This window comes from Euprymna scolopes, chromosome 24 (genome assembly GCF_053919585.1).
Source record: "Euprymna scolopes isolate OS-2025 chromosome 24, ASM5391958v1, whole genome shotgun sequence".
NCBI classification, from domain to species: domain Eukaryota; kingdom Metazoa; phylum Mollusca; class Cephalopoda; order Sepiida; family Sepiolidae; genus Euprymna; species Euprymna scolopes.
In genome coordinates this window covers 88113048-88137277 of record NC_136505.1, presented here as the reverse complement: position 1 = coordinate 88137277, position 24230 = coordinate 88113048, and the positions used below count along the sequence as shown (strand labels likewise).

The 24230-nt window shown below is 33.1% G+C and overlaps 1 protein-coding gene across 6 annotated transcripts in view; it reads right to left on the bottom strand.

Moving 5' to 3' along the window:
• Positions 1-24230, bottom strand: part of LOC145246821 (pleckstrin homology domain-containing family G member 5-like) — a 1071747-nt gene that overhangs the window by 629889 nt on the left and 417628 nt on the right. The window lies entirely within an intron of this gene.

Sequence of the window (24230 nt, the reverse complement as noted above, 5' to 3'; positions counted from 1 at the left end):
TATTTTTTTATATCAACTTTGTTTCCATTCGTAGCCAAGAGTGACCAACAAAATGATGTTTCCTTCCAAAGAGAAAATGTTATATATATATATATAATAATATAAATATACAAGAAATAAATGTTACCATAGTCAATAAAAGTTACTTTTATGGTAGAAAAGTTCATTGGTTTCTATTTTTAAGTAGTTTGTAAAAAAAACTTTCTTTTTTTTTAAATTCATGAACTGATTTTAAAAAATATCAAAATGGCAGCGACTTTGAAATGGAGAGCCCCGTTTTCAATTTGAAGAAGGGGCACCTGAGCATTTTATGTCAACAATTTAAGAGAGTTCCGTCAACGTAAGGAATATTTATAAGCATATTTTAATGTTTTCCGTTATTTTGTGCTTGAGGAATATTCGATTATGGCATGTGTAGTTTATATTAAAAATTCATTTAAGTAGTTATCGCCTCAAATTTTGTTTTAATTTCGGTTCACTGAAATTATTTCAAGTAAAGAGCATTAAAAACTATTTCAAAACAAAAAAAAAACATGAACTGAACTTTTATTGACTATGGTAACATTTATTTACATTTATTTCTTGTATATTTATTTTTTCAGGTAGTCGTTTGTTGGCTTTTCTGCTAAACACTCCTACTAAATAATATCGACGAAATATCAAAAAACAAAGAAACAAAAACAGTTTTTAAAAATAATGAAGCTTTACTTACTTTAGTAAAATAATCCGAAACAGCAAAATGGAATATTAAAAAAGTAAACACGTAATTACTTTAGTTTTTTAAAGCAAAGAATCGATATAAATATGAATAAGAAGAAAATGGCGCCCTTTTCAAGCAGAACAGCTTCGTTTCAGTTTTACAGTATTGAACGATGTAGTATTGTGCCGTCGGATTCAGGGTTGTACTATTGTAATGTAAAGAACACGCAGAAAGGGTTGTAATCAACTGAATTCCTTCTCGTACACTGACAAAAAAAAAAGCTTACACAGATATATAAATAAAAATAAAAAGGTTATGTAAATGTTTTTAAAAAGACACGTAATCACGTGAGCAGGATTTTTTCCTTCTTTTGACACGATAACAAGTAACGTTCTTGTTTTTTATTATTTATCTATTTTCGAAAGAGTGCCATGTGCAAGTGGAGAAGGAAAAAAACAGTTATGCTAAATTTGTGCTGAGAATTGTCTAAAGTTCTGACTTTTTTTTTTTTGGCTTTCACTTTAATAAGAACGTGAATTTATGAGGTGAATTTATTCGACACAATATGATTCAACTCAAAAAAATAAATAAAAGCTAACGTGAATTAAGATTAAAGTTAAGGTGTTATTGTGGATCCTCACCCCCTTTTAAAGAAACTTTGTTAAACTTTGTGACATATTTACATTCTATGGAGGTCAGGCGTGAACAAACGCCCAATAATTTTATTATACCGTATTTCTTCAAACTGAAACATAATTATCAAAGTATACTTACGCAAAAGTCTTTATTAAAGTTTGTGCCATATTTCCATGGAGTACAGGTGCGAACACAGACCCCACAATTTTATTATACCATCCCTATTTAAGTTACAACATACTTATCAAAGTATTCTTATGTACATCTACATCAAAAACACTTGTAAACGTTTTATTTTCATTTATTATTTCCAAACTTTGGGGGCGAGGCACGAAAGCAGACCCCACAATTTTTATGAACCACCATTCTGCCAGATCAAACATACCCATTTCTGATCCTCGATACATCTTCTATCATTATATGTAATCAGTTTTTTAAAATAGTCAACCATATAGGAGCCTATTCGTGACCAGATACACACACACACACGTTCAGCTTTATATTATATATATATTGCAGTAGCGTTTAGTTTCCTAGAAGTACATCCAACGAAACAACATGTGTCTATCAAAAAGTGCTCAATGAGTAAACAGAGCAGGTATATTAAATGGGCTTTTCCGTAACCACAACCAAGGTAAATTTTTCTTGCATGCTTTTCCCATTAGGGATTCCCCCCTTTTTTTCTTTCTATTCAAAAAATGCTACATTGCCAAAAGTGTGTTTATTCATAAAGTCTGAAGAAATGCTGGTTTTTGAAAATTTTCAAACGATATAATTCTTGAAATTGTCGAACTGGACATTGAAACAATTGTAACGTCAAATGAAATACACTTTTTCTTGCCATCAACACCTTTTCTTGAAGTCTTGATTTTGCACACACAGTATATTAATGCTCAATTATGAAATGTGATAATTTTGTAGCTTAATCCTTAAGTCAACCATCTTTGGCTTAAAACCTATTGGTATATGAAAATTTACTGAATTACACAAACTCAGTATATTACATATAAGTACATATATATATATATATATATATATATATATATATATATATATATATATATATATATAATATTACTATTATCAAAAAATTACTATGTAATATTTGTCTATATAAATAAAAATATATTCTGCTCTTTTTATTGAGCACTCTTAATAACCTTGTTTTAATTCATGGATTTTATCCTGAATATCTTTAACTTGAAATATATATATATATATATATATATATATATATATATATATATATATATATATATATATATATAATGATTATTCATTTATACCTACAGATACTAGTGTTTCATGCTTATGCAATCATCAGTGTAGGATAACAATTCCTGTTAGTCATGAGATTCGAACCCAGCCGCAAAGCCACCTTTTGCTCCATTTGCCGAGCCTCTATCTCAGTGCCACCAAACAATTACCACGGAAATGAAAGGAATTTAAGAACTATTCAACGTCGAATTCATTAGGTAATATAGTGTCTGCACAAGCGGAAGTTGTGAACATTGCATAGACGCTAGTTTACTGTCTTTATTATAAGTTTGCAGACAGTGCCCATCCTTAAGTATTCTTATAATAAAATAATAATTAAATGAAAATTTGAAATTAAATTCAGTAAATTAAAAAGGGGGAATTTATTATTCAACAAGGAATACAAAATTTTTAAGTTTTTTTTTTCTTTTAATTCATGGATTTTCAACAAATGGCTCATTTCATCAGAGAAAATGTTTTTAGTAAAATAAAATTTATAAGTAGTCATGAATTTTGCTAGTTAGCCATAAATTGAAAAACTGAAAATTTGGATGAAAGTCTAAAACTAAAGATTGAAAAAATGATATTTCATGGTGTAAATGCAGAAAAATGCAAAAAATTTAATGCAGTGAATATCCTTCTTTTTTTTTAATTTAGCGATGTGGATATTGATCTGATTGGTGATCTGGTGAATAGCGACTCTGATATTGATATGATCAGCTAATTTTTCCTGTGCCTTTACATAAATTGAGTAAAATCATAAGATCAAGTCAGTTTCACAGCAGATAGGGTATTTAGAAATTGAATAAATTGTACATAAAAACATTACCAGGCCACATTGGGTAGGTATAGTTACAAAATTTTAAAGTAAAAAAAAAAAAAATCAAGGTTGACAAATGTCCTATTTGATGTTGAATAAAGTTAGATTTAAATGCTACCTAACTGATATTCCTCGTGAACCAAGTGTAAAAGAGATCGAGGCAATTGCACTTAAGGGAACAGCGAGGATATTAAAAAGAGCTCTCGGTTGGTTTCAATAAAAAGCAGGGCAATGTTGGCTGCTGGTTTGGCTGCCCCATAACCAGCGTTACAATCTTCAAAGGAAGAAAATTTAAAAAAAATAATAAAATAAAATTTACACATTATGGTAAGAATCAAAGCAGTTCATCCAAAAAGTTACAGTGAATTTTTGGCAATAAGTTAGTGATTTATTATTGTACTGGCGGGGGTACCCGGCGTTGCCCGGGTGTTTGTAGGTGTGTGTGGTGTTAAATAAAAAAGAACACATGTGGGGGGGGGAGTAGGATCGAACCCGAAGACCTGAGGCGAAGTTTGAAAATAAAATCGGCCAGCCAGAATGAGTTAGTGAAAGATGTTTGAATTTATTTAATAACGAAATTGACAGGTGCACAGCCGGAAGTCGTTGAGCGTTATGACGATGACGACAACGACGATGACGGCTACGATGACGACGACGAAGGTTTGTTTGTTATAAGCGAAGTAAAGAAAGAAAACGTTAACACTTAAGCGGGAAAAATAAACACAAAAAAAACTAACGTAAGGCAAACGAACGATGAAAACAGAAAAACGAACACGTGAAAAATGGCTTAAATAAGCCTGTTTCGATATTAAAATTTTAAAAATCGGTGGGTACCCGGGTGTTTTTGGGTGTCGCTAAGAATAAGCGAAGTAAAAAAAAAAAATGAAAAGCAGAAAAACGAACGTTACGTGAAAAATGGCTTCAATAACACTGGTTCAATATTTAAATTTAAAAAATCGAAAAAAAAAAACCATCTCACACCACGATTTGAACCCAAACGTTTAGATAATGAACCAAGATCTTAACCAACTGAGCTAAGGCAACGTTCACGAAATTTGTTTGGTTTTTCAACTATTTAAAGTAAATCAGGTCACAACGTCATCTGATGCATGCGTAGAATCGGTCATTGTCACGAGAGGACCGTTTTTGTTGACCCCCCCCCTGTCGAAAATTGTCGATTTCGGGGTGAAAAATTTAACGTTTTTGGCCAATTTTTCGATATTTTTCAAGCAAAGGATGGAGCTTCGATGGGATACTGAGTTTGTGAATTTTTGTCGCGTCTGTCGAAAGTTTTTAGTAGACATCCAAACATACACACAAACATACATACATACATACATTTTCGCTTTTATATATATATAGAAGAAGACTCATGTATATATGTTTATACATAATTAAATAAGTAAAATTTTAGCAAATTTCAAAAGAATTTTTAAGAGGGTTCCAATAACCTAGAGAAAAGTTGATTGATATAGATGAAATTTATCCTTTCTTCAGAGTAATTATGCAGTAAGCACTACTATTATATATTGCCTTATACATTTTTAAAATATATTATTTGGTGTCCTATTTATACGACAATAACACCTAATGGGTAGTGATACATTGGTAAAACGAACAAAAAATCTTGTCACTGAGAACTGCATGAAAACTATGTTGACTCATGTACAAATTTGTTTGAAACACACATTGTGAAAAGTTTGAATATGATTGTAACATATTGGGATCTAATCGAAAATAATATGCACATTTTTTTTTTCGCCAATTAATTTTATTTAAAATTTTCTCCAATTTCAACGTATGATACAAAATCATTTATTTTGGGGATTATTTTGATAAAATTTAGATATAAACAAAATTTCATCTTTTCTCTTGATAAATATACAATTCGTTCGTCGTCGTTTTTTTTTTTTAAGTTTCTTCTATTTCTTTTTCTTCTTCTTTGTATTATTATTATTGTTGCTGTTGTTAAGTTTCTTCTATTTTTTCTCTTCTTCGTATTATTATTATTATGATTATTAATATAATAATAATAATAATAATAATAATAATAATAATAATAACAACAACAACAACAACAACAACAACAACAAGTTAACGTGCATGATATTGTGTGTCTCTATTCGTAAAAAAAACAAAAAAAAACAAAAAAAAAAAAAAACAGAAAAAGGGCTGCTCGGATTAATATACAGTTTAAAGTTGTCTTTCACAAAAAATCCAGCGAATGAAATATTTTCCTATTATCAAATTGCGTTTGCTGCTAGTTTTTTACATAGTCCAAATCTTAGTTTTGTTTGATTTCCTAGAAAAGTCTAGCTTGATCTCTACTGTGCTATGAATCATATTATGAGGATTCAATGTTAGCTGGTGAAATGAATCTTATATAGAACAGTCAAAACTTAACTTCTGTCTCACTTTTGTGTGTGTTTTTTTGTTTGTTTTTTTGTTTTTTTTTGTTGTTTTTCATAAATCATCTATATTGGGGGATTTTAATTTGATCAAATTCAGATATAAGCAAAATTTTTTTTTTCTTTTCATAAACCTAGTAGACTGTTTCCCATTAAAAACGGGCAAATGTTATAGCCCGTTGACTTAGGATGAGTACTTTATGTCTGCTTGATGGTTGACTGATTAAATTTGTGTTCATTTTTGCATTAAATACTTATGTATATTAATGCATAAATGTGCATTTAATGAATACTATAATACTTAGTTCGCTGCACCTTATCATAACAAGGATACATACAATATATATATATATATATATATATATATATATATATATATATATTATACTAGCAGTTCAGCCAGGCTTTGCTCGGGCCTTATGTACTGTTCATAACTTTATGTGCATCTGTATATATTGTATTAAAAAGTTTGACTCATGTCCAGGAAACCTACATCTAAAATTTCAAGTGTTTAGACCCAAAATTGGCAGAGGAGTTTGGTAGAGTCTGCAAAGGTCAACTCTTTTAACTTTCCCCTCTTGACAGCGAAATTTTCACCCAAAAACTGATTAAAAAACTTGCTGCATGTCTGAACACCCTTTATGTAAAATTTAAAATGTTTAGACCCAAAGTGTGTCTGAATAGTTTGCTAGAGACCGCAATAGTCAAATCTTTTGAATTTTGACCCGTTGACAGCCAGATTTTCGACTAAATACCGATTAAAAAGCTTGCCCTATGTGTGAATACACTTTATGTAAAATTTCAAATGTTTAGACCAAAAATTAGCTGAGTAATTTGGTAGAGATCGGAGGGGTGAAATTCTTTAAAACTTTGACCCTAATTTTGACCCCTTAACATTTATTGTTTTGGGCTCAAATCAAAGTAACCTACATCTAAAATTTCAAGTGTTTAGACCAAAAATTAGCGGAGGAGTTTGGTAGAATTTTCAATGGTCAAATTGTTGAATTTTGACCCCTTGACAACCAAATTTCTTGCCGAAAACTGATTAAAAAGATTTTCCCAAATCTCAATACCCCTTATGTCAAATCTTGAGTCTGTAGACTGAAAACTGACAGAATAGTTTGGTAGGGAAATGTACACACACACAGAGACAATTTCACTTTTATATATATATATATATATATATATATATATATATATATATATATAACTACTTCATTTACTCACATAAAATTAATATACAAAAGTATAGATTTATGCGTAAACTTTAAGTATTTACTTCAAAAGTGCTCAATACGTAGGTAGAGCTAGTTAGACGAATCCTATAGTGGATGAAATGCCGAATATTCAGTGTAGCTTAATCGCCATATATATTTTATAAATTACTATATATATATATATATATATATATATAGATAGATAGATAGATAGATAGATAGATAGATAGATAGATAAGTTTGTATGTCACTACCATACATAAGGTTCACTATAATAATCGATAGAGAACTGTCTCTCTCTATAATAATAAATACATAATCTACATCAATTTTACTATCAGATTCAAGTGTATCTTATGACCGGGCAAAATATATACATAATCAGACATTCAAAGTTTAAGCTCAATAGATATTAGTTTTTAACTCCAGAGTATGTATAAATCTATATATCTATAACAGTGAAAGTGTGTGTGTGTGTGTGTGTGTGTGTGTGTGTGTGTGTGTGTGTGTGTGTGTGTGTGTGTGTGTGTGTGTGTGTGTACATTTACCTACCAAATAACTCTGTCAATGTTCAATCTACAGACTCGAAATTTGATATACAGGGTATTGAGATTTGGGAAAATCTTTGTAATCCGTTTTCGGCCAGAAATTTGGCTGTTAAGGGGTCAAAGTTCTGAATGACTTTTTACTCATTTGTTTACCTTTTTTATGATACAGTCAACCGAAAGGGTTCGATTTTTTTTACAGAAGAATCTGACTTTATGCCAAGTGGAAATCAAATACTAACTTCAACTCTTGAAAAAATAGTTGCGTTTAATCTCAATTTATAACATTTGCCTGTCTAGCCACATAAAAGGATCTCATTGGATCATTATTCTCTCTCTCTCTCTCTCTCTCTCTCTCTCTCTCTCTCTCTTTGAAGTTGTCTTTTGTTTGTACTGAGTTTGTGGAGAGCTTTTACACGTCTCTTGAGTCAAGTGCGTTCATTGTTAAGAGAACTAGTGGTTGCTCAATGAATGGCTTTCATAACAATAAAAACACTCTACTCAGGAGAAACATAAAAATAAAAAAAAATCTTTATAATATGCCTTACTTGGATTATTCCGACTATCGTTCTCATCTTGAGTGTGATTTTCACAACGTTTTGATCGATGTAACCACCGACCTTCTTGAGGTGTATCTTGTCGAACTCTGAAATCTTTTTGTCGAACTCTGGAATTGAAATTTTGAGCAAAACTCTTTATTCAATGCACAGGTGTAATATGTTTTCGTTTCGTCAGCTATGACTGAGTAGAACCCATAAGTCATTTGCGATTGTATTTTGAGTATCACCCGCACTGAGGATTGAACCTTCAACCTCCAGAAAAGAGTGTAACTTATAACTGAATCTGACCGAGTACTTTATTTACTATGCCACAGTGTTTGCATTGTGAAAACAATACTCAAGATGAGAATAATCCAAATGATTCAAATAATACGAATTATGAATCTTAACCTCAAAAATTTATAAACATAATATCAAATCTTTACAATTGTCTGATATATAAAGTAAAGTTAGATTTTCTTGGGCTGTAAAAAAAAAACTCTGCATAAAATTTTGTCTATTATGCACTTTGCTTACTTATTGGTATATGTTTAAAATAAAAAAATTAATTCAAATTAATCAACTTTTTATATTTAATCCACTTATCCATTTTCTCTTGGCTAAGTATCTGGTACTACTAGATCGGGCTGTCTGAAGATATTGGCTCCCTGACCTAAAATGCACCAAATATTGATTTTATTATTATTTGTTTTGTTTGTTTTTTGCCCTTTGCAAAACTCAATCATGTTCTGCAAAGTCAAAAACAAAAACAACAATTTTCCTCTACAAAACAACCAAACCAAACACCAGGAATAAATATTTGAAGATATAAAGAACTTGAAGCAAAAAAAAAAAAAAATTTTTTTTCCAAAATTACTGCATTCAACATAAACCGAAAAGGGTTGATATGCTGTAAAATAAAATAACCAAACCAAACTTTGCTTAGTAATTTCAGTCAGGGTGTAGGAATTACTAATCCCCTACAGCAATAAGTCCTCATCCTTTAACATAAAAATAAAAATCAGGGTCACTAATTATATAACTTTGTTACTATACTTATTAGTGAACTGGTTTAAAAATCTTCTTACAGTCCAGCTAAAAGTAAAACAATACAAAACAAAACCTCACAAAGTTTTTTTTTTTTCTTGATTAGTGTTGACCTGGATGAAAAAATATCTAGAGTTTAGGAAAAACTATTAATTCTTTAGGAGTCAACTGGGCCAGGTTTCATCAGGGACTGTCAGTTTTTTAGTCATCATATGGACTAGTTTGAAAAAAATTGCCAACTCATACCCCAAGGAATTTATTAATAGAGGAGAGTTGTCTGCATGTATGTGTGTGCATGTATGAGTTGTTTGGATGTGTGCATGTATGTGAGTCGTTTGTATGTGTGTGTGTGTGTGTGTGTGTTGTTTGCATCTATGTGTGTGTATGTGTGAGTTGTTTGGATCTGCGCATATGTGAGTTGTTTGCATGTGTGTGTGTGTTGTTAGCATGTGTGTGTTGTTTGCATGTGTGTGTTGTTTGCATGTGTGTATATATATAACAAATAAACACATACACGCAAACAACTCTCACATACACACACACACATTTGTGTATGTGAGTTGTTTGCAGCTGCATGTGTGTTGTGTGTGTGTGTGCGTGTGTGTGTTGTTTGCGTGTATGTATTTATTAGTTATATATTTATTTTTCACCTCTTCTTGTCTTGATAACTATTCCAGATAATGCTTGAAATATGTAACATATTTATTCCATGCAATGTTGGGTAGACCTGCTAGTAATTAAAGAAAAAAATAGCAAAATGGGCCATACATTTCTTTCTTTGCATTATTTTTCACTTTCATAGTTCACACAATTCAGTTTTCAATATAACTACTTCAGCATTTGTTGTTTGTATTTGGAGAAACAGATTTGTAAAGAGATGCACTATAACCAAATAAATCAAAAAAGCATTTTGTACTATCAGGTTGACAAGAAAGTTCTTGCAGTTTTTAACTTTTATATTCAAATGAACATATCTTGACTCAAACAAAAATTTATTGATCAAAATAAGCATCATTAGAATCAACACAGTTTTACCAATGCACAACAAGTGTATTTATGCCAGTAACATAAAAAAAATCCTGCATTCTGGTGGTGATGAAATCGCTGAAGGCATTTTTCATATCGATTAGGTTTTTGAAACATTTCTCATGCAGAAAGTTGTTGATATGCTTGAAATAGTGATAGTCGGTATCCAGATTCGTTCAACTTCTGCAGAGTCAGTTTAGCAAAGGGCAGTCAAGCATTGTCATGAAGGAAAATTGGGCCTTTTCTGTTGAGTAATGCTGGGTGTTGTTACCAAAGCTTCTGATGCATTCCATACATTTGTTGACAGTACTTGCCACCATAATGGTTTCGCCTACATTTAACAATTTTTAATGGATGAGACTAGTCGTAGACCACCAAACAGTCAACATGACCTTCAGGAAGTGTTTTGAAGCTTTGTTGGCGTCTAACCACTAATCCCAAATAGAGTTAAATGATAAAAATCAACTTGACACCTTTTTTTTTACCTTAGAAACAGGGTTAAGTGTACTGAAAAAAAAAAATTAATGCAAGTTTGCATGCATGTCCAACTATTTTAATATTTCTCACTGTCAACTTCCATGGTGAGTTGCGCACTAATGTATATGCATTGAGTATTCAGGCCAGGTGTACCAGAAATGTCATACAAAATATACTCAACACAGACACGCACCTGGCCAGAAGAAAAAAAAAAGGAGAGCTGCAGATGGAAATGGTTGCTTTGATTGTTGTGTGGGGTTTATGGCATATCAACCCTTTGAGGTTATTTAGTGCCGGATCTGGTAATTTTGGGGCAAAAAGTTTTATGCTTCAAGTTCTTTATATCTTCAAATATTTGTTCATGGTGTTTAGTTTGGTTGTTTTGTTTTATGGCATATCAGGTCTTTTCAGGTTCAATCTTTTGGGAAAAAGTTTTTAAGCTTCAAGTTCTTGATATCTTTAAATATTTATTTATAGTTTTTAGTGTGATTTCTTTGTAGAGAAAAATTCTTTTTGTTTTTGGCTTTGCAGAACATGATTGAGTTTGACAAGGGGAAAGATAAAAACGATACAGCCAATATCTTCAAACAGCCTGATCTGGTAACACTAGAGCAGATGGAAATACTCCTGTCACTAAATAAACGTCTACATTTGACAGCAAAAGCAAAATTCCAGAATGAACAGTTACAGGTGGATGCATGGGTCTCATATTATGCTATTATATAAACTCATACTATGACATTATATAAACTCATCTTATGATATTATATAAACTCATCTTATGATATTATATAAACTCATACTATGATATTATATAAACTCATCTTATGATATTATATAAACTCATACTATGATATTATATAAACTCATCTTATGATATTATATAAACTCATATTATGATATTATATAAATTAAACCGACATTGAGATCAATAATTGGCTAGCAATCAGATCTGAGAAAACCACTCTGTCAATTCATATCTCTCCTCCTCTTACTCAATCACTGCCACCGACAATAAAGATATTTTGATGCATTTTTTTTTTACATGGAGTTCACCACTTATCAAGACCTGGAAGCCACTTGGGGATAAGGGTTATTGCGTGTATGGTAATCAATGGGATAATATCGTAGTAATCATTAGTATTGGAGATTTGATAAAGTGTCTTACTTAAGAGGGCGATTCATCAGGAATTTGTTTATGTTGGACTTGAAGACATCCAAGTTGTAGTCAGGTGGGAAACAGGCAAACGGAAGAGAGTTCCACAGGCGTGCACTTTTAAGAAAGAAGTTTTGTTCATGGAATCTGCATTTTGATTTAGGCACAGATAAGGAGTGGGGAAAATTACTGACAGTGGTTTTAGCTAGATGGGTGTTTTTCATGAAAGATTGGTGAGGGGATACCAGAGATTGGAGCTCGGATGAGACCTTGCCATGGAAATAATGATAAAACAAACACAGGCTCGCAACGTCTCTTCTGTGGAAGAGAGGTTGCAGAGAAGAGAAAAGGGCATCCCCCACTAAGCCACGAAGTCTATTTTGTACTCTGTCAAGGCAGGATAGGCTGTTTTTAGCAGCTCCTGCCCATCAGTATTTATTATCATTCTTTTAAACACAGCAGAAATGCAACATAGGTAAGGTAATCCAAAATTTGTTGGAAACCTTTTATTTTTTATTTTTTTCCTAAATATATATATATACTCCTATAATTTTTTTTTTTTTTTGTGTATTGATATTTAAAAAAATTTTTTTTAATTCAATTATCACCCCAAACAAGGCACAGTGCCATTTTGAAGCAGGGGGCTACTATCAGGGACTTTATTAGCAGGGTCATTATGAAGGGAGATGAGTAGAAAGATGTTTGTTAACATTTCCAAAACCCCTTTTTCTATTTATTTAAAAAAAAAAATACAACTTTGTTGTATATATGGGTGGTGGAATTGCAATCACTAGCAGAAGATCTAGCTAATTTGCATATTCTTTTAAACATTCATTTTAATTAATTCCTATTAGTTTTGTTCGGTTTTCTTATGGGATCATCATCTTTAGTTTACATTATATTGATGGAGATATTTTACATGATCTATACTTGCGTAATATTTGCGTAAAAAGGTTATAGTAAACACAAACCTCTTTCTATATATATTTATGTATGCATGTATATATTTGTTAAAAAATTTTTCTATCAAACTCCTCTGTCAGTTTTTGGTCTACAGACATGAAAATTAATATATAAGGTATTGGAACCCATGCAAAACTTTATATTTAGGTTTTAGCTAAATGTAAAAGTGTGAAAATTAAAGAAACGGAATTTGCCTGGTGAAGGTTAAACAACGGCATTATGAATATGCATGCATAACGTAATAGCTATTGGTTCATGTTTTAATTTTTTAGCCTTGCAGCAAACATGTCTTCATAGCTCAGGCATTAATGTCAAAGGAAAAAGTAAATCGTAAGCTAAGTTTTGGTTTTGATTCTTGGTGGTGGCGCACAAGTCATTTTTTTAAAAAACTTTTTAAATCATTACTATATATTGCATTCAATATTTTATAATAATGAATACTGAATGTGCATTAATCAAAATATCACATTTAAGCGTATTTTATGACCTGGCAATGCCGGGCGGCCTGTTTGTTTATATATAAATACACTATGCTTTTAACAGAGACGGAAGACCATGTAGTGCCAATAATGTTTTCACCGTAAAAAAATTCTAATTATGATATATGAAACTTTGGAACAATTCAATTTAAAATAAATAATTTGTAAATGTCTAAATTGTTCTTTTTTTTTTTTTTTTTACAATTTTCGCCATAAAAGTATGTTTTAGATTTCTTTAAACAATGCACAGTTAAATTCCTTATACGAGTACTCTTTAAATGGATCCGTTATAGAACAATGATAACCACTGAATTTCTTTTATCGTTAAATTTTAATGAGATGATTTTTTATTTGTTTTTGGTTTTTTTGTTTATTTCTTTTTTCACCATTTATTTCATTTTTGTTCAAAATCCATTACATGATTTTGACTGTAGAAAATGTCTAAATTTAAAGCTTAAGCATAAGGAGTATTAAGAATGAATTGGAATTCAGAGAATCTTGCTCCATTACATAATGATAATGCAAATCTGAAATATTTGAATTTTCAAACGAAGGGTTGAACTCATATTATTCCATCTAAAATCCACTTTTAAATGCTCTAAAGAATCTGAACTTTGGTGAAGATTCATTAATTCATATCTGATGACTATTGTTAAAATTTCAAAAAACTCGGGGGTATCAGAATTTTCACAAAGGGCTTCCACCCCCCCTTTTTACCCTATTTGCATGAAACTAAACTAAATATAACCCACATCTGCACCCATTAGTCTAGCAGTTGTGTTCTAAAACTATAATGATCGATAAATTAGTTGAGGATTGAATCCTATACATATAAATATCTATATTATATTTCGCTTTGTCTGTCTGTCTCTCTGTCTGTCTGTCAATTCCACTTTTTCTCAGAAACTAATGTGATGATATGGTTAAAATATTGTATGGATCTTACTATGCTAAGGTACAGCGTACTAAGTATTATGGTATCCGTTTGATGCATAGTGAGGAATTAAAAGGGATTAGTGGGGATGAGTCACCACAACACTACACTTAATCTTAACATTTTCTAGGAAACTACTGAGCCGATCTGGCTTAAATTTTGTATGGACTTTTGCTATGATAAAGTGCAGTGAACTAAGTATTATGGTATCCATTTGATGCACATTTAGGGATTAATAGGGATTAGTGTTCAATGCGAAAGTATGTACAAATTTAACCATATTCAACCATTAATTTGACATAAAGCACTCGTTTTAAGTCAACAGGTTATAACGTTTGCCTGTTTTCAACGAGCTAACAATTCTAATAAAAATATATATACATATTTTATAACGACAGAGATGAGCGAAGGGACAACCTTTTATTTGTGCTTGGTTTGTGAATGACTTTTATACTTCTCCTGAGAAGCGTGTGCCCATTGTTATTAGAACCAGTTGTAGTGCAACAACCAACTCTCACGGCAAAAAAAAAAAAAAAATGTACAACTCATGAAACACATAAAAGTCCTTCACAAACTCAGCACAAACAACAAAATAAAAACTTTCATAATCTACGAACTTTACCTACCCCCGACGTTGACCGGGAGTTTCTTTTAATTTCAGTTTTGTTTTGAGTTTTATTTTGTAACTATGTCATTTTATTTTTTCCTAAATTTCATATTTTTGTTCCAACAAAATTGAGTAATAATCAACACCCCCCCTTTTTTTTTCCAAAAATATTTTTTTCCTATTCGAAATAAAGGGAAGTAAGTCTGCGATGACTGATGAACGCAGATAAAGTTATGCACCTTTTCTTTGCTAAAAAAATATTTTCCTCTTCAAAATAGTGGTGAGTAAATGGTGACTATATAAAAATAACTCTGATCAGATGGAATTAATTCAAATTACATCTGTTTTTTTTTTAACAGCAATGTAATCACTAATCAGAACGAATATTAATTTTGTATGATGCAAGCAATTGAAGACAAAGTAAAGAATCTAACTGATTGGATTATAAATACACTATTATGAAAAAAAAAAAAAAAAACTTTGTGTGTGTGTGTGTGTGAGTTCGTTTCCGATGGACTCCGAAATGGTGTGTCTGGAAGTGTTCTAATGTAAGTTTGGTATCGGAATGCATCTGCTAAGTATTGAAAATCGATGATCAAAAAATCCGATTAAAGAAGGAAGTCCGATTTTAATCAAAATTAACACTTGGTATTTTTTTTAGTTTACCAACCCCCCGGCATTCACCTTTAATTTGTCGACTTTTAGTGGTTTTCGGGTACGTTAAGAACGAATATCGAATTTATTTTAGTAGTTATCCATATTTGATGGCATTCTGTATCCAACATAATTATTATTGTTTTTGCTGGCAGCCATCTTGTTTCCCATTTAAGAAAAAAACGCCCCCAAAAAAGCCAAACGAAGCCAAAAGGGCCAAAACATGACCCAAAAACTTTTCGGCTTCAAGGGCGAAATGACCCCCCACTTACCCTTCCGGATATTTTTCCGCTTCCCGATATTGAAACGAGCAATCTTTTTTTCACTTTCTTAATTACATTAATTTTTTCACTTTCTTAATTATATTCATTTTTTCACTTTCTTACTAAAATGCGCGCACGAGCGTAGTCACTTGACGTTTCATAAGGTGCATGAATACATGGCGGACATTTTAAATGACAAGAAATATTTTTCATAAAATAAAAAAGTTTTCACCTCATTCAATAGCAAAAATATTGCTGTGTGTAATTTTAACAGGTATTTTTGTTTTGCTATTTCCTTGTATATCTGAAATAATTTGTTTATTTTATATGAGGATTTTATTAACATTGACTGTTAAGGTTTTTATAATAAGTAAATAAACAATAATTTTGTTCAGAATGCAGAAGAAATCAATATTATTTTTTGTGATGGATGAATGCAAAGTCATTTTCGTTCAGATGATGAAAACTCAGATGGAACAACAGAACCTACAACAACAGAAAACTGAGGAAAGGTTGATTCACCACCAACACGAACTACAAAACAACAGATCCAAATGGAATAATAACTTCTCAAAAACCTGTACAATAAACAGCATTTTTGCAAAACATAATATGGAACACTATGAAGACCTTTACCTACATTACTGACGAAAACAAAATGTTTGATGCTTTTTGTTCGAAGGTATGAAGACATTTTCAACACATTGTGAAAACTGGGCCGATGCAAAAAAAAGTTTGACTACGTTAAGGAAAGTTAGGAACTGCAGAACATAACAAATTTATAGATTAAATTCTATCTAAAAAACAAACATATCTAGAGTTTGTGGAAACTGGGAAGTTACTATTGGAACTTTTCAGTCCCAACTTCAGTCACAAAAGGGGGAAATGTTTTAATTTAGCTAAGCGGAACAACAAAGATTATTTAACGTTCACATCAGTCATAAACAAGCACTGTAATGACTTTAGACTAGAAGAATCGTTGGCAGATGATTTTAAATGCCTCATTTTCTCTCAAAGACTTATAGGAAGAAAATGTTGTGCATTTCTCTCCTAATAATTACTAAAATAAACACAAGGCCAAACGACATTGCTTTTAACAAAACAATAAAAAAGGGTTTATTTAGAAAAGGCGAGATTGTATCTCAGATTGCAGGGAAAGAAAGAAAGTGTAAAATGTCTGTTTTTAGGTGTCGTCTGCCATCAGACTGCTGTCATCAATAAGTAGCAGTAGGAGGAGTGAGTGAGAGAGGTCTGTATAGGCTACTTGCTGGCATCCCTCTGTCGATCGCAACTGAGATCCCAAAGAGCTAAAAATAGTTCTTAAGCGGTCAGCTCAAATCAATGCACCCTGCCAACCGATTGGTCAGTGGGGCCGAATCACTTTGGCACCAGGCATTGATCCGCTTATAGTAAATAGTTTGTTAAGACAAATGTCGGCAAAGAATGCCGAAATCAGAAAAAGAGTACTAATGAACCTTGAAAATGAACCTTTGCGGAAGATTGCCAAAGGATTGTAAGCATGATTCTAAACATAGAGGAATCGAGTGTAGCATACGTCAGAAAAATAAAGTATAAATCTAAAAATAAAAAAGAGAAAAAAAATACGTCTGACCACATTCTCAGAATAAATCAAAGAATAACTCCCTTGAAAAAGAGAGAAAAGAAAATGGTTACTCACATTTTCAAAACGAGCGAACCATACAAAATCAAAAGAAATTACCCACGAGACCATGTAACTGATGTGGTGAATTACATTGGAAAACATTTTGCCTTTTTCAGAACAAAACTTTTAAAAATTGCGGAAAGCACGGTCATAAAGGTTTGTATTGTTGAAACATAAAACAAAAAATAGAAAAATCGACTGAAAAATCAAACAAAAATTTACGCAAGTTTGCAATAATTTAAAACAGTGAAATTACAGTTAGACATGAGGTCTTATCGTTCAGTTATAAAACTGCATATGTGGAACAAACCGACTTTCCAAAAAATAAAATCATTACAGAAGTATACAACAGAATTACATTAACAGACAGGTTCCCGTTAGAACATCGAAGTGAAGCAACATTGAGCCTGGTCAGTACTAAAACGAGGGACAATTTGGAAATTCCAGGTGCTTTATGTGCTCTCCGCTTGTGGTTGGGATTGTGCAATCCTTGCCTCATAATTACACATGCAGCTACTCTTACAGAGAGTATCCATTGTCTTCAAGACTGAAAAAGGCTTCCATTTCCACTCCCACAAATAGAAAAGCACCAAAAGAACGTAAAGCATTAAGGAAAAAGCAAAAACCAACATTAACCCGAGCCGCAAGTAGGATTGACAAATACGAAGATGGTTTGACCATACCAGCTTCTAACATTTTAGTTCCTTTCTGTGAACATAGAAATATCCAATTAACTCAACTTATAAATCAAATTATAAAGCATTGTCAATATGTTGTACATCATACAAGGTTCAAGGCATACTCATAAACACCACGAAAACCAGATAAAAAAAAACGTCATTCAAATGACACTAATGACACAGTATCCGTAGAGGACGTACGGATTGACATAATTTTTGAGGTGTTCAGTCCTAACCAACACCAGAACAGTGATAGTCGGGCAGAAAGAGAAAATTCACTGACCCACTTACTATGAACCTGAACCGGAAAAGATATTAACAACTTTTTACGGTGCAAAATGGCTTGTGAGGGAGAGGAGGAGGCGACTCACTCATCTAGAATACAAATCTCACCTGTCTGTTTAAATGTATATATGTATGTATGTATGTTCGTATGTCTCGCAAAAACTTTCGACAGAGGCAACAGATTTTTACGAGATCAGTATCATTTTGAAGCTTGACGTTTTGGACAATAAATATTAAAAAATTGACCAAAAACATTAATTCCTTCACCCTCAACTGGGCACTTTTCTACAGGGACGGGTCGTTTTTTTCGCCGATATTTTTGAAAGTCATCCCCTCTTTTTGATTGACTAGCCTTCACTTAAACATTCGTCACTTCCAGTTTGGTGATGAGCGCAACAGCAAAGACATCATGTTTTTTGTTTTTTTTTTCATTCTTTTCCTCCTTCACAGTACAGGTTCAAGCCTGCTTGCCTACTACCACTTTTTTTTTTTTTTTTTTTGCTCAACACTCACCTCCAAACACCTGAGCACCGCCGGGCACCCAGGCTAGTACACAATATATGAATTCTTCTGAATGATATAAATATACAGAGAGGTAACCACTCTCATGATGTGTGTGACATATCTTGTAGCATGCCATGCTTGCATTAAGTACTACAACTTTAGTTATCTATGTATTCTGTTTTGTAAATGCAAATACCTTTTTCTAAACCATATTGATGTCCGAGACTTTTGTAGTGACCCTTTCAGATCACAACAATACACACACACACACACACACACACACACACACACACACACACACACACACACACACACACACACATATGTAATGATTGTATTGCTGTTTTCTAGCTGTTAACCCAATGAAACTGAAACTCTCGTGCTTATATAAAAAAGTGCTTAATAACACGTAGAGCAGTATTATAGTATAAATTCCCTTATTTGTTCAAAAAAATATGCCGACATCTGTGCATTCAGTTGTGATTTATTTGTATTGAGTTATGGTTTAAGTTTTAAGTTTATCGGAAAACTTTGGCCTGAAGATGTTGTATTTCGAAAGAAATCATAACTGAAACATGTATGCACATATGTAGACGATAATGTTTGTATAGATAAAGGAATTTATAATATATATACATGAAAGCATGTGTTGTACAAACTAACCTATCTATGTGTGTCTTTATCTCAAGTTTAAACATTTCCATCTATTTTATATTTGTACTAGAAGATGTACCCGGCGTTGCCCGGTATTAAACGTAACGTTAAATTCCTTAAAAAATGAAGTAAAAAATAGAAAAGAAACTGAGACATGTGCATGCAAGTATTATGTTTTTTTTTTTCTAAACAGTTCATTTTTTGTAAGCAAAAAAAAAAAATACTGAAGCTGAGATCGAAACCAAAATCTAAAGACAGTGAGTCAAGTATGATAACCATTAGACCAGCTTGCCACGTCTTTAAAAAGTATTTTAGAACACTCTGAAAGAGTTGACAAATAGACATAAATCCGATGACCCCCACCCCAACTACCAATGTTTTTCAATTTTGACCCCCTTAGCAACATTGAAAACCAATTAAAAAGCTTTCTACACGTTTGAATGCACACACGCACACACACACACACACACACACACACACACACACACACACACACACAAATTCTCATTTTTATAGATATTTAAAATATAAATATCTTACTTAAAATGTAAGTCAGATTGTACATACCAATCGTAATAGATTTTTTTTTTAAATTTATATATATAAAACATTTTCTGATTTAAACTAGAAAATTTTCTATTTTTATATAATATTTATTTTTATATAATATTTATTTTTATATAATATTTATTTTTATATAATATCTATTTTTATATAAAATTAATAAAATTCAAGCCGACTTTGAATATGTGAGGTGGCATGATGTGGCTCTCACTTAAAATCACACCAAAGACCATAACCGTGGCCAAAAACTTCATTGAGTTGTGCCCTCAAGCATTGAACCGTCCGGATTTACATTTTGAGGGTGCTAACAATGGTCTTGTTGTCATAACTTGGATTGGTAAAGAGCATGAGTTGTACAGCGGCACATCTCCAATCTAGATCGTTGATCATTGTGTCCCTTTTAGGCATGATAGAAGGCTCCTATCGCTCTTGGGATATGTACAAAACTGGACAACTAGTAGATGGCCTTCAACAAAACAATAAAACCAGTTTTCAAGAAACAGAAATGGAATAATGCTGTCTTTTTTAGGGCGACAATTTTATCGTTCCACTCCGTGTATATAGAGAGAAAGAGGGAGAAATCCTTGTCTGTCAGATGTTTTTGATTTGGTCTCTACAGCATGCATATACAAACATTTTCCATTTAATTTTGAATCTTATTTTGATGACAATTTTTATGCTTAGATTCTTTATATGAATTTTTGTAGATTAATTTGTTTTATTTTCTTAAAAACAGGCTCAGATCTGGTTGCAATATTTTAGAACTAATGAAGGGGGTATGGTCTCTCTATTTTATAAACGATGCTGCTAGGAACTAACGAATCAAATTAATTCACGTTCTGCTACCAACCAACAAGAAACCAGAATTGTTCTATAAAAATTTAACCTTTTCTTTAGCAACTTCGCATGTGTTTTATTTGTGTCAACACGGGAAGAATCTTTTGCTCTGTGGCTTCTAACTCAAGAACTGTCTACTGAGAACCAATCACCTCCAGGACTTGTATAGAACAATGAACCATTGGAAACTGTTCTGTCTACTGAGAACCAGTCACCTCTAGGACTTGTATAGAACAACTAACCATCAGAAACTGTTCTGTCTACTGAGAACCAGTCACCTCTAGGACTTGTATAGAACAATGAACCATTGGAAACTGTTCTGTCTACTGAGAACCAGTCACCTCCAGGACTTGTATAGAACAACTAACCATCAGAAACTGTTCTGTCTACTGAGAACCAGTCACCTCTAGGACTTGTATAGAACAACTAACCATTGGAAACTGTTCTGTCTACTGAGAACCAGTCACCTCCAGGACTTGTATAGAACAACAAACCATTGGAAACTGTTCTGTCTGCTGAGAACAAGTCACCCCTAGGACTTGTATAGAACAACTAACCATTGGAAACTGTTCTGTCTACTGAGAACCAGTCACTTCCAGGACTTGTATAGAACAACTAACCATTGGAAACTGTTCTGTCTACTGAGAACCAGTCACCTCCAGGACTTGTATAGAACAACTAACCATTGGAAACTGTTCTGTCTACTGAGAACCAGTCACCTCCAGGACTTGTATAGAACAACTAACCATCAAATGCTGGAGTCCCTCAGGGGTCAATCCTGGGCCCAACTCTCTTTCTGATCTACATCAATGACCTCCCTAAACACATACTTAAATCATTCGTTGACATCTATGCTGATGACACGACCATCTACGGCAACACATCAAAGGCTGTAAATTACAAAGCTCTCTCTGATTCTCTGTCCTCTGATCTCGAGCGAGTGGTTCAGTGGGGGAAGATGTGGCTGGTTACCTTTAATGCATCCAAAACCAAACTCCTATCCTTACATCATCAACGCTCTGATCCCCAGCTGGCATCAATTGTGATGGATGGCTCTCGTCTGAGTGAGGCCCCGTGTTTTGACAAGCTTCTGGGTTTGACCTTTACTCCTGATCTGAAATGGAACACGTACATCAAGTCTGTTGCCAAGGTCGCTGGAAAGATGGTGGGATCCTTCTACCGCTCCAGAAGATATCTCACTACTGATGCAATTCTCTATCTATATAAAAGCCAAGTACGTCCAAGGATGGAATACTGCTGCCATATCTGGGCAGGAGCTGCTAAAAACAGCCTATCCTGCCTTGACAGAGTACAAAATAGACTTCGTGGCTTCGTGGGGGATGCCCTTTTCTCTACCCTGCAACCTCTCTCCCACAGAAGAAACGTTGCGAGCCTATCCTTGTTTTATCGTTATTTCCATGGCAGGTGCTCGTCTGAACTCCAATCTCTGGTCCCCCCCCCCGCCAATCTTTCATGAAAAACACCCGTCTAGCTGAATCCACTGTGAAAAATTTCCCCCACTCTATATCTGTGCCTAAATCAAAACGCGGATTCAATGAACAAAGCTTCTTTCTTAGAACTGCACGCCTGTGGAACTCTGTTCCGTCTGCCTGCTTCCCTCTGGACTACAACTTGGATGTCTTCAAGTCCAATGTTAACAAATTCCTAATGAACCGCCCCCTTAATTAAACACTTCAGCAAATCTCCACACTAATGTAATGTACTTGCAATAACCCTTATCCCTGAGTGGCTTCCGGGCCTTGATAAGTGGTGATCACTGTGTAAAAAAAAAAAAAAAAAAAAAAAAACATTTTTCATGAATAATTATTTTTCCACCTTATGATTTTCTGTAATTTTTGGGTGTGTTAGTATTTTAACATGACAATTACGTAGATACCATTCCTTTTACATGAAATTCAATATTTCGATTTTCAAATTTCGTTTTTTCAATATAGAAGCACCAAAAAGAGTTTCTAGTCAGTCTCACTCTGGAAGCCGTGGTGGTAGCACACAGCCCAATAATGTGTATAGTCTAAAGTGAATATGACTTTGATGTCTGTCCGTCTGTGTCTCTCAATTCTCAAGTTACAAAACTAAGTTAAGATAGACTAAGAAATAAATAATTAGTTATGTATTCTCTCTCTCTCTCTCTCTCTCTCTCTCTCTCTTTCTCTCTCCCTCTCCGCGAGTAAAAAATTCAAATAAAATCTTGGAAATCCAGTATAGTCTCCTTGTGGTTTCATGCATGAATGGAAATGTTTATTTTGCTTAAGTTAAAAAGACAGTCACGATTACAAATGAAACAGTTTGGTTCCTTGATTGCTCACCAGCGAGAATGTAACATGTGCGATTGCTCGTTGACGAAAACATAACATGAACATACCATCGCATGATGATGGATTTTTAGTTCTCTGCCACTGCAAGAACTTAGACTCCAGGATGGGAAAGTGGGATTGACAAGTCGGCACCCCAGAGAAGGGGCACTCTGGGCAGCCCTGTCGGCATTCCTCAGAAAGGGCGCCTCAGGCAATTAGCAATAAACTAACCACTCCTCAAAGAGAGAAGGCAAGGCCTGGGAGTGTGGACCTCCTAAAACTGCACAGAAGTAAACTCGCACCACAAAATCGACAGGGGCCAGATCATTACAGGAATGATCTGATCTCTGGCCGAGAAATGATGAAAACGAATGATGTAAGCGATAGTTTCTATTCAACTTATAGATGAAATCCTGATAGATACTACGATTCTGGCTCACAATCCCAAATACCAAAATATTTAACAGAATTTGATCTTGTAATAATAGGGTCAATATGTGCGCAAGACTATTTCAAAAGGATTGAATTTAGAAAATAGCTAATAAAAAATCAAAGCAGAGGGATACTGTGGACATAAAAAAAAATTCGGTAAATGTTACCTTACGCTACAACAGAACGCCAACCACTCTAATTTGTTTTTTTAGGGGTATTTGAGGTCACTGACAACGAATCGGATAATCAAACCCATCGTTTGCATGGTATGAACCCCTGAACCCTGGGATTGTTTTGCGCCATTTCACCAGCTTCAGCAGTGTTTTCTTACATGATGAGTTCTCATGTGCACGCGCGTAGTAAAGTGACTTATCACACCATGGAGGAATCTTTAGCAAACATTTAAAAAAGTTTTTAAAAATGTGGTTCATTTTTTTTTTTGTGTGTGTGTGTTATGTAGTTTTTAATGCTTTTTAATTGATCTAAAAAAAGTTTTCACGAGTTTACAAAAACATTTCCATGTTTTTCGTTCTTTTTTTTTGGGAGGGGTATTCAATTATAGAACTTG